The sequence below is a fragment of the Dendrobates tinctorius genome, unplaced genomic scaffold (genome assembly GCF_039654945.1).
Source record: "Dendrobates tinctorius isolate UK_male_01 unplaced genomic scaffold, ASM3965494v1 ptg000117l, whole genome shotgun sequence".
NCBI lineage: Eukaryota > Metazoa > Chordata > Amphibia > Anura > Dendrobatidae > Dendrobates > Dendrobates tinctorius.
This window is the reverse complement of record NW_027361785.1, coordinates 12,216,126-12,228,580: the sequence shown is the minus strand read 5'-3', so window position 1 is coordinate 12,228,580 and position 12,455 is coordinate 12,216,126. Positions and strand designations below refer to the sequence as shown.

General features: G+C 44.0%; 1 protein-coding gene across 1 annotated transcript in view; it reads right to left on the bottom strand.

Moving 5' to 3' along the window:
• Positions 1-8,968, bottom strand: part of CRACDL (CRACD like) — a 167,985-nt gene extending 159,017 nt beyond the window's left edge. The window contains exon 1 of the mRNA XM_073590550.1: positions 8,750-8,968. The gene's annotated coding sequence lies outside the window, so the exon portion shown is untranslated. The remainder of the gene's footprint in view (positions 1-8,749) is intronic.
• Positions 8,969-12,455: the final 3,487 nt, after the last annotated feature.

The following is a 12,455-nucleotide window of genomic DNA, read 5'->3' as shown; positions in this document are numbered from 1 at the left end:
GGTCTGGGCCAGATGGAAAAGACGGGAAAAGTGAATGATGCCAAAAGAAAGAACGTCACCTGTAAGTCACGATCTGGAACTGTAATCATGTGTATGTTCTACATCACTGGTATCTACCACTATATGGTTACCATGTGTTGGTCTTTGTATAGAGATTTGTTTTCAGTAACAGCGCAGTCATCTACTGAGGTTCCCCTATACCCAAAATTAGGGTGCAACACCGTAGTTTTACGTGGTTCGCTTTCCATGAGCTGAACCTCTAGCTTAGCCTCTGGTGGGAATATAGGCTTTCTTACAGGTACCGAATAAGTTTATTTAAAGCCAATGGCAAAACGACACAAAAACTACAACCAACAGTGTCTGCTGTGGTTCAAACATGGCAAAGTTAGTTCACCACAGAATATCATCTGGAGGCTTCCATGAACCTGCAACACATCAATCTGGCCTTACATACAAATCTAAAAACTTTAAACAAAAATATATTTAAATTCCTAAATATAACTGAACACTAAATCTTAAGATACTGTCACACTTAGCCTCTGTTATCTAGAAACTCAGCGAAACTTAACCCTCCGTCAGGCGCAATATAGATTCTCCTCAGTTCATGCGCAATGTGCCTGACAAGCACAGGTCAGAAAACCACCTATAGTAGCTACATATTTCAATTTCAGGACTATAGAAGTAGTCAGTGACCTTCATAGGAATGTATTAAAAGAGATTACACCAAATCAGATGCAAAAAAAAACATTTATTAACCATAAACTTATTAAAACTAAAAGTACCACTTTTCGGTAGTACCGCCAAATAGGCTCCAGTTATCTTTACTTAACTATTGCTTAAATATAAAATTATGGAAAAAAACTTAAAGGATATTGCACTTAGATGTTACTTAATTATTTTCTACTCATCTTCAGTGGTTTCAATTGCAGCAGAAGCAGCACAGGTACACTTAGAAAAGCAAGGCTGGCAGACGAAAGTTGCATGGGAAAGGCAGATTGATTCTTTACATATTTTGCAGTCATATTTAGAAAGCCTTCTGAAACCAGATACAAATGAGCAGGTAGTACAACTGCGTCTTTTAGAAGGTGGTAGAGTCGGTGTTTGTTCTGGAACGTCCTTGGGACGATATCTCTTCAACCGGTGTTGCAGGGCAAGGGGCATTCCCACCGTCTTTGTACTTCTTAGGCTTAGCTCTCCACTCACCAGTTCATTAGCCAATTGTTTTAGGTACATTCTTCTGCGCATTTGTTTAAGTTCATTACCGAGGTAAATTACTTGTGAGTTGATGCCACCCACATTCAGCATTGTAAAGAAGATTACCATCGGCCAGCGTTTGGTATTTCGACTTACATTGAAATTGCCACACATTTGGTCAGCAGTGTCAACACCGCTTTTGGTCAAATTATAAAAAGTTATGATTTCTGGTTTCCTTAGCTCCCCAGACTCTGGATCAATGGTGTAATCATTATGTAATGAAGAGACCAAAATCACATTTTTCCTCTCGCGTGGGATGTAAGAAACTAAAATCTTTCCATTACTGAACCCAAACATAGTGCTATACTGTTGTTTGCCTTTTGTGTATAGAGAATCTGGCGGCAACTGCCTTTTGTTTTTTCTAACAGTTCCCACATATGACAGCTTTTTCGTTTTTAAAAAATCAATCAGATCAAAGTCAGTAAACCAGTTGTCAGCAGTGATATTTCGACCAGATCCAAACATTGGCTCAGCAATTCTCTTTACCACATCACTAGGCTTGTTGCTCACATTGAAAGGACCTGGTGGCTGTCTTCCACAATAAACTTCCATGTTCATAGTGTACATCATCCTTGCATCAACCATGGCAAAAATTTTAATTCCATATTTGTTTGGCTTTGATGGTATATATTGCCGAAAACCACATCTTCCACGGAAACCTGGAAGCATCTCATCAATAGTGAGGTTTTGCCCCGGGCAATAGCTTTTTTGACAATTCATAATAAATTGTTGAAATATGTCCCGAATTGGTGCAAGCCGGTCATAACCTTTTCGTTCTGTCCGGGTACTTCGATCATCGAAATGGAGGCAACGGATCAGGACTTTGAATCGTTTCAGATTCATCACAAGGCTGAATTTTTCGATGCCATCACCGTCTGTCCCCCACAGCTCCTCCAAACTTTGCCTATTTGCTCTGAAAGCACCAGCTAGGTATAACAAGCCAATAAATGCCTTGAGTTCAATCACATCAGTGTTTTTGATGTCCCTCTCTCTGGAGAATTGCTCTTTGATTGTGTCAATATACTGGTTAGTGAACCGAACAATAGTTTCCAACATGCTATCTGTAATTAGATTACTCCAACATTCCACTGCAGTTTTAGCTTTTCTAGCACTTCCAATAACTCCAGGAAGGTGTGTAATAATATTGTGGGATTCTCTGCGCTGTTTGTTCTTGGGTGCCTTTTTGTTCCACTTTGTATTTTTATCTTTGCCCAAATAATAAGCTAGATCTGTGTCTGTTTCCTCTGTATCAGTGTCATCACCATCCTGCTCTGTTCCAGAATCAGTGTTACATTCTGCTACCTCATCTTCAGATGAAATGTCACTAGATTCCTCTAAATCCTCAGTTACTGCTGGTTCTTCCTCATCATCTTCTAACAAAAAAATCTTCATTTCTTCTAAATGAAGGGGTTTAGATGAATCATACTGTTTTCTGGCCATTGCAGCAGAAAATCTGAAGCAAGAGAGAAAGAGTATGTGTTAGGGCGCAATGTGCCTTAGAAGCCACCCTCCTTTTGTCTAAGAAAACAGTACTTATGTACACTAACTTAGCATTAATCCTTCATAAAACAAGCTAAATACACAATCGTGATGAATAAAAAAAGAAAATACTAACCTTTCAATTTGTTTTGAAGTCAGGCGCAATGTGCCTGAGAAGCCAAAGTGTTGATATCTGCTCACTAGAAGGTCTGCTGAGTCACTGTGATATCAGGTTTCACAGAGCCTGTAGAGTCAGGAGATAACTAGGAGGGGTGGGGTTTTCTGATAAGTGGGCAAGGAGAGAGAAGTGAAACTAATTACTGTGTGCCTGTCAGATCTATTGCGCCTGACGGAGGGTTTTTAAGGTGCTGTCACACTTAGCGATGCACCAGCGATCCCGACCAACGATATGACGCGGTCAGGATCGCTGGTACATCGCTAAGTGGTCGCTAGTGAGCTGCCAAACAGGCAGATCTCACCAGCGACATCGCAGGGGTCGGGGGTCGCTCCTTACCTGTCAGATGAGGCGATCCTGACGTCCTCCCGCCCGCGTCCACGCATCGCTCGTCTCCTCAGTAGGAAGCTGACGGCGAGAAACTGTCCAGGACGTTCTCGCGCGATCAGCGATAACCAGCAGGGGAGCAGTCGGAGGTAAGTATCAGACATAGCGATATTGCTAGCAATATCGCTGCTATGTCACAAAAACCAGTGACATTATAGCGATATTGCTAGCGATATCGCTTAGTGTGACAGGCCCTTTAGAGGTTGATTACTTCTCCAGGTAATCCCGCATTAATTATACCTGATTTACAGGTGTGTGCCTTAACTACTGTAGCCATTAACATAACCAGAAACCTGCATCATTGTGTAATCTTAGCTTACTTGGAAATGCACAGATTGCGTCAAGTTCTAAACATTTACAAACAGAGATGAAAGTCTCCAGCGAAACCTAGACACTATTGAGAGTAACGTCAAATGGTTATTGTTTCCTGCTTGGCCCCAGTCCCGTGTCCCATAATACATTATCTTAGTAGCTGGAATAGCTTAACCTTAAATCAATAGTGATAATAAACTTGTCTACACTAAAGGGCATGTCACACTAAGAGATATCGCTAGCAATATCGCTATAACTAGTGACGTTATAGCGATATTGCTAGCGATATCTCTGTGTCTGATACTTACCAGCGACCGGCTCCCCCGCTGCTTATCGCTGATCGCGCGAGAACGTTCAGGACTGTTTCTCGTCGTCAGCTTCCTGTGGCGCTTCCTGCTGTGAGGACGAGCGACGCATGGAGCCGGGCGGGAGGACGCAGGATCGCCTGGTGTGACAGGTAAGTAGCGACCCCCGTCCCCAGCGATGTCGCTAGTGAGATCTGCCTGTGTGGCAGCTCACTAGCGACCACTTAGCGATGTACCAGCGATCCTGACCGCGTCATATCGCTGGTCGGGATCGCTGGTACATCGCTAAGTGTGACAGTACCTTAAATGTCTGGAGAAGCAGAACGACATGTAGCTGTAATGTAATTGTACCTAATTAGCATAGACAACTATGGAGAAATGATGCAGCTCAAATTAATATAATGAATATATTAAACCGTTTACTAGAAATGGCAAGTTCTGTCATTTACATGTCCCTTTCTTTTTAGGGACAAAGAAGGTGAGCAGTAATCAAAAGGGAATCATTTTGTTGGACCGGGCATTGACAGGAGAAGAGTTTTGCGGAATCCAATTGGATACAGCATTGAATGCATACAGGCACCTGTTCTTTTTACAGCACCAGTACAGTATTAGTGTATATCCAAAAGTGCGGATTTTACTACAGAATTCACTGTTGAACTGTTGCTGATTTATTACTGAAGGTTTTACATTTTAATTGCAAAGCACAAAATTCGCCGTGAAAATCCGCAGCCTAAGTTGACACGCAGCGCCAATCAATTTATGCTCCGCAGCTGGTGGATGAGGTTTCGCAAGATCCGGAAAATGGAAAATCTACTCTGACATGAGAACATACCTTTAGAACAAATAAGCACGTAACATATTTGCTGCACAGTTTTGCTGTAGATTTTTAAGTGGAAAACCCGCAGGTGAATACAGTACAAAGAAATAAGCTGAGATATCAAAATATGCCACATGGAGATCAACACGCGATGTAGGGATAGGAATCTACAGAATGCCATTGCTTGCTTGAGATTCACTGCAAAGGGTGAAAGCAGAAGCAAATTCAGAAAACAAATTATAATTATTAATAATAATAAATGAAGAAGTAATATAAGCATAATTTGCCAAGGATAGGTCACCATTTCGTGGTAAGATCTATCATGTGTATGTAGCCTCTTGGAGCTGAGGGTGCAGGCAGATCAAACTTCTGCCCAGAAAAGCTTGCCTGGAAAATTATAATTAGCGCATTTTACAGATAGGTCTCCCTGTCAAATAAGTGGTTCCCAACCTTTCTTACCTTGAGAGCCACATTCAGTTCTGAGAGATGGTCATGAGCCACATTCAGCGCGCCCATCTTCCCACACCCAGAATACCAATTACCAGTATAATGATAGCTAAAGCTTCTCAGACCACCCACCTTTATAGGCAGTATTCTTACATGCAGGGGTTCCCATTTTGCCCCCATTGGGAATTCATGAAGCAATCTCACCAAACTATCTTATCCAGCTTCAACACCCCTCTAATGAATAGCATCACCCTATCTTAATATATGTATCCCCCCCCCCCCCCCAGGGATATGCGCACTCAGACCAGCACCTCTGTGCAGGGAAAGTCTCAAAAGTCACCAACTGAAGACCTTTTGTTCATAGCTGTTTGTTAAGGCCCCGTCACACACAGCAATATCGCCAGCGAGATCGCTGATTTTGTGACGCCACAGCGATCTCGCCAGCGATATCGCTGTGTGTGACATGGATCAGCGACCGGCCCCCCTGCCGGGTATCACTGATCATGCACGATCGTCCTGGGCCATTTTTTGATCGTTGGTCTCCCACTGGCCAGCGCGCATCGCTGCGTGTGGCAGCGAGAGACCAGCGATCAGCGTCGCTGGTTTCCAATGTAAACAGCGGGTATCTAGGAGCCGCGCGGCTCTTGGATACCCGCTGTTTACATTGGAAACCAGCTTGCTCGCTGGTCCTCATCGCTGGAGGGGCTGTCTACGTGACAGCTCACCAGTGATCAGCCTAACGATGTCCCAGCGATCCCATCCATGTCAGATCGTTGGTGGGATCGCTGATACATCGTTATGTGTAACGGGGCCTTTAGACCTTGAGCTAATGCATCAAGATGGCAGACAGCCGCGAGCCACAGGTCATTGGGCCCATGAGCCAAATGTGGTTCTCGAGCCACAGGTAGGGGAAAACTATTGTACACATACCATATAAAATTATAAAAAATAATATTTTATTATAATATATATAAAAATAAACCTTTGAATTAAAGCATTGGTTTCTATGAAACTTCTTCCACAAGACTTCAAAACAAGAGTTTGATAAACTTGTTTTTTTACTGACTTTGTTTCTCTCCTTTCACTGAGGAAATTCTCTCCAGATCTCATGACAGTTTCACCCTGCCTAAATACTTTCACCATATATACGTGAATCTGATACCATAAACTACCTGTGGAAATGATGTTCTCATATCTTGGATGTTATTTGAACAGAGGGTTAAAAACGTTGGAAAAACACATTCTGCTTCCCAGACAGGTGGCCCAGGAGATCAGAGTATAAGTGACAGGATTTCCATACTGGAGCAGATGAGCAGATGCTCTGTAGAGCCAGAAATGACTGGTAGAGAAGTGCTAGGCACAGGGGCATAGTGACACAGGGATGAGTGCGAGTGTACATGTAGCTCAATCAGTAAGCATGCAACATGCCCAAAGTAACAGCTAATCACCACCTTCCAAGCTGGCACTGTACCCAGGTGAGATCTAGTGTACAGGGAGCACACAGCGAAAGCACACAAGGGGCACAAAGTAACAGGTGATCACTACCTTCCAGGCTGGCACTGTACCCAGGTGAGATCTAGTATACAGGTAGCACACAGAGTAAGCAGACAAGGGGCACAAAGTAACAGCTGATCACTACCTTCCAGGCTGGCACAGTACCCAGGTGAGATCTAGTATACAGGTAGCACGCAGAGTAAGCACACAAGGGGCACAAAGTAACAGCTGATCACTACCTTCCAGGCTGGCACAGTACCCAGGTGAGATCTAGTATACAGGTAGCACACAGAGTAAGCACACAAGGGGCACAAAGTAACAGCTGATCACTACCTTCCAGGCTGGCACTGTACCCAGGTGAGATCTAGTGTACAGGTAGCACACAGAGTAAGCACATAAGGGGTACAAAGTAACAGCTGATCTCTACCTTCCAGGCTGGTACTGTACCCAGGTGAGATCTAGTGTACAGGTAGCACACAGCAAAAGCACACAAGGGGCACAAAGTAACAGCTGTTCACTACCTTCCTGGCTGGCACTGTACCAGGTGAGATCTAGCGTACAGGTAGCACAAATAGTAAGCACACAAGGGGCACAAAGTTACAGCTGATCTCTACCTTCCAGGCAGGCACTGTAACCAGGTGAGATCTAGTGTACAGGTAGCACACAGAGTAAGCACATAAGGGGCACACAGTAACAGCTGATCACTACCTTCCAGGCTGGCACTGACTCCTACCTGTACCCAGGTGATATGTAATATACAAGTAGCTGGTCACAGGATCAGCATAACAAGAGGCACAAAGTTACAGCTGATCACTACCCTCCAAGCTGGCACTATTTCTTACCTGCATCCAATTTAGATTTAGTGAACAGGCAGCTGAGCAGAGCCAGCATACAAGGGGCACAAAGTAAAACATAATTACTACACTCAAGGCTGGCATTGTACCCTACCTGTACCCAGGTGATATGTAATATACAAGTAGCTAGTCACACAGACAGCATCACAAGGGGCACACAGTAACAGCTGATCATTACCAGGCTGGCACTGTACCTTACCTGTACCCAGGTGATATGTAATGTACAAGTAGCTAGTCACACAGCATCACAAGGGGCACACAGTAACAGCTGATCATTACCAGGCTGGCACTGTACCTTACCTGTACCCAGGTGATATGTAATATACAAGTAGCTGGTCACACAGACAGCATCACAAGGGGCACACAGTAACAGCTGATCACTACCAGGCTGGCACTGTACCCTACCTGTACCCAGGTGATATGTAATATACAAGTAGCTGGTCACACAGACAGCATCACAAGGGGCACACAGTAACAGCTGATCACTACCAGGCTGGCACTGTACCTTACCTGTACCCAGGTGATATGTAATATACAAGTAGCTGGTCACACAGACAGCATCACAAGGGGCACACAGTAACAGCTGATCACTACCAGGCTGGCACTGTACCCTACCTGTACCCAGGTGATATGTAATATACAAGTAGCTGGTCACACAGACAGCATCACAAGGGGCACACAGTAACAGCTGATCACTACCAGGCTGGCACTGTACCCTACCTGTACCCAGGTGATATGTAATATACAAGTAGCTGGTCACACAGACAGCATCACAAGGGGCACACAGTAACAGCTGATCATTACCAGGCTGGCACTGTACCTTACCTGTACCCAGGTGATATGTAATGTACAAGTAGCTGGTCACACAGAATCACAAGGGGCACACAGTAACAGCTGATCATTACCAGGCTGGCACTGTACCTTACCTGTACCCAGGTGATATGTAATATACAAGTAGCTGGTCACACAGCATCACAAGGGGCACACAGTAACAGCTGATCATTACCAGGCTGACATTGTACCCTACCTGTACCCAGGTGATATGTAATGTACAAGTAGCTGGTCACACAGCATCACAAGGGGCACACAGTAACAGCTGATCACTACCAGGCTGACATTGTATCCTACCTGTATATACAATCAGCTAAAATAAGAACTACCTAGTGATTTGGAGCATTGCACATCTCTGCCTGCACAGGTAAAGCCACAGATGTATGTTCCTTACCTTATCTGCTACAGGTGTCTGGGCACAGGCAGGGAAATACTGCGGGAGAAAGATCCAGGTCACAGTGCAGACAGGTACATAGCAGGACGATCACACCGGGGATGACCAGTAGTGGGAGAGTGGGCAGAGCGCCCGCTGGAGACGATCCCCGACCAGCAGGAACTCTGTGCAGCGCAGCAGGATCCAGCAAGGCTCAGAGTCCGGCAGCAGGCGGGGTCAGCTGCTGGTGACACAGGTAGGGACTGTACTGTATGGAGAGGAAACATGATCCCCTGCTGGGCAAAGTAAGGAACTGCAAGCACCTGGCAGGTATCACAAGTCACATCCCAGTCTCTGATGCAATGCGATTATGAGCACTGGCACTAGTGTGTATGACAGCCAAGAAATACATTACAAATTCTAGGGTACAATCACTATTATAGAAGTAGCAAAAAGTCAGACAAAACAGCCTGGCATACTTTGGGTTTCTGTCATGGAGCCCATCATTTTACCAGACAAACAAAAAGCAATGTGCCCAAATATAGGCAAAGGGGGTACTATGGAATTAATGTTGATTTCATGTTTCAGAAAACTGTTGTAGCTGCAGTTTGTTTTGTATTTTTTAAAAACAAATCTTTGCTTTACCAACCTTCTATGGGTCTGGCACTGAGTCTCCAGCACCTTTGGGTGTCTGTTACTGTCCGCTGTGCTGCAGCCACACACTGAGCTCAAGGATTGCCTGCAGCGCTGTTGGCATGATGTCGGTGCTGCAGAAAATAACATACAAGTATACCCAGAGCAGTGGTGAAGGGTCAACACTGATCCCAGTAAGGGTGAGTAAAGCGCAGTTTGTTTTAACCCCTTCACCCCCAAGGGTGGTTTGCACGTTCATGACCGGAACAATTTTTACAATTCTGACCACTGTCCCTTTATGAGGTCATAACTCTGGAACGCTTCCATGGATCCCAGTGATTCTGACATTGTTTTCTCGTGACATATTGTACTTCATGATAGGGGTAAAATTTCATTCAAATAACTTGCGTTTATTTGTGAAAAAAAACAGAAATTTGGCAAAAATTTTGAAAATTTTGCAATTTTCCAACTTTGAATTTTTATGCCCTTAAATCACAGACATACGGCACACAAAAAACTTAATAAGTAACATTTCCCACATGTTTACTTTACATCAGCACAATTTTGGAACCAAAATTTTTTTTGTTTTGAAGTTATAAGGGTTAAAATTTGACCAGCGATTTCTCATTTTTGCAACACCATTTTATTTTTACGGACCACATCACATTTGAAGCCACTTTGAGAGGTCTATATGATAGAAAATACCCAAAAGTGACACCATTCTAAAAACTGCACCCCTTAAGGTGCTCAAAACCACATTCAAGAAGTTTACTAACCCTTTAGGTGCTTCACAGGAATTTTTTGAATGCTTAAAAAAAAATGAACATCTAACTTTTTTTCACAAAAAAATACTTCAGGTTCAATTTTTTTTATTTTACCAAGGGTAACAGGAGAAATTGGACTGGAAAAGTTATTGTGCAATTTGTTCTGAGTACGCTGATACCTGATATGTGGGGGGGAACCACTGTTTCGGCGCATGGTAGAGCTCAGAAGGGAAGGAGCGTCGTATGACTTTTTCAATGCAAAATTGGCTGGAATTCAGATCGGACGCCATGTCACGTTTGGAGAGCCCCTGATGTACCTAAACAGTAGAAACCCCCCACAAGTGACCCCATTTTGGAAACTAGACCCCCCAAGGAATTTATCTAGATATGTGGTGAGAACTTTCAACCCACAAGGGCTTCACAGAAGTTTATAACGTACAGTGGTACAATTAAAAAATCATATTTTTTCCAAAAAATGATCTTTTCACCCCCAATTTTTATTTTCCCAAGGGTAACAGGACCCTAAAAGTTTTTGTGCAATTTGTCCTGAGTACGCTGATACCCCACATGTGGGGGTAAACCACTATTTGGGCGCATGGCAGAGCTTGGAAGGGAAGCAGCGCCATTTGATGTTTTTGGCTGGAATTGAGATCGGACACCACGTCGCGATTGGAAAACCCCTGATGTACCAAAACAGTGGAAACCCCCCACAAATTGCACCATTTTGGAACCTAGACCCCCTAAGGAACTTATCTAGATATGTGATGAGAACTTTGAACCCACAAGGGCTTCACAGAAGTTTATGACGTACAGCGGTACAATTAAAAAATCATGTTTTATCCACAAAAATTATCTTTTCACCCCCAATTTTTATTTTCCCAAGGGTAACAGGACCCTAAAAGTTATTGTGCAATTTGTCCTGAGTACGCTGATACCCCACATGTGGGGGTAAACCACTATTTGGGCGCATGGCAGAGCTCGGAAGGGAAGCAGCGCCATTTGACGTTTTTGGCTGAAATTGAGATCGGACACCATGTCGCGATTGGAAAGCCCCTGATGAACCAAAACAGTGGAAACCTCCCACAAATGACACCATTTTGGAAACTAGACCCCCCAAGGAACTTATCTAGATGTGTGGTGAGCAGTTTGAACCCCCCAGTGCTTCACAGAAGTTTATAACGCCTGGGTGTGAAAATAAAAAATTCGTATTTTTTCCACAAACATGACCTTTTAGTCACCAATTTTTTTTATTTTCCCAAGGGTACCAGGAGAAATTGGACCCAAAAAGTTGTTGTCCAATTTGTCGTGAGTATGCTGACACCCCATATGTGGGAGAAAACTACTGTATGGACACACGTTGGGGCTCGGAATGAAAGTAGTGACGTTTTGGAATGCAGACTTTGATGGAATGGTCTGCGGGTGTCATGTTGCCTTTGGAGAGCCCCTAATGTACCTAAACAGTGGAAACCCCCCACAAATGACCCCATTTTGGAAACTAGACCCCTAAGGAACTTATCTAGATGTGTGGTGAGCACTTTGAACCCCCAAGGGCTTCACAGAAGTTTATAATGCCCGGGCATGAAAATAAAAAAATCATATTTTTTCCACAAACATGATCAATTAGTCCCCATTTTTTTCATTTTCCCAAGGGTAACAGGAGAAATTGAACCCCAAAAGTTGTTGTCCAATTTGTCCTGAGTACGCTGACACCCCATATGTGGGAGAAAACTACTGTATGGACACACGTTGGGGCTCGGAATGAAAGTAGTGACGTTTGGGAATGCAGACTTTGATGGAATGGTCTGCGGGTGTCATGTTGCCTTTGGAGAGCCCATAATATACCTAAACAGTGGAAACCCCCCACAAATGACCCCATTTTGGAAACTAGACCCCCTAAGGAACTTATCTAGATGTGTGGTGAGCACTTTGAACCCCCAAGGGCTTCACAGAAGTTTATAATGCCCGGGCATGAAAGTAAAAAAATCGTATTTTTTCCACAAACATGATCAATTAGTCCCCAATTTTTTTATTTTCCCAAGGGTAACAGGAGAAATTGAACCCCAAAAGTTGTTGTCCAATTTGTCCTGAGTACGCTGACATACCCATATGTGGGAGAAAACTACTGTATGGGCACATATCGGGCAGGGCTGCCACTAGGAATTTTGGGGCCCCATACTGGCAAAATTTTTTGGGCCCCCTTGAGACTCCACCCAGGCTCCACCCCAGCCCCGCCCTCCACCCCTCAAACTGTCCACAGCCCCACCGCTCTCTCTTAGAAAAATTCCACTTCTCACCAATCACACATTAACAGTTCCCATCTCCAGATCACA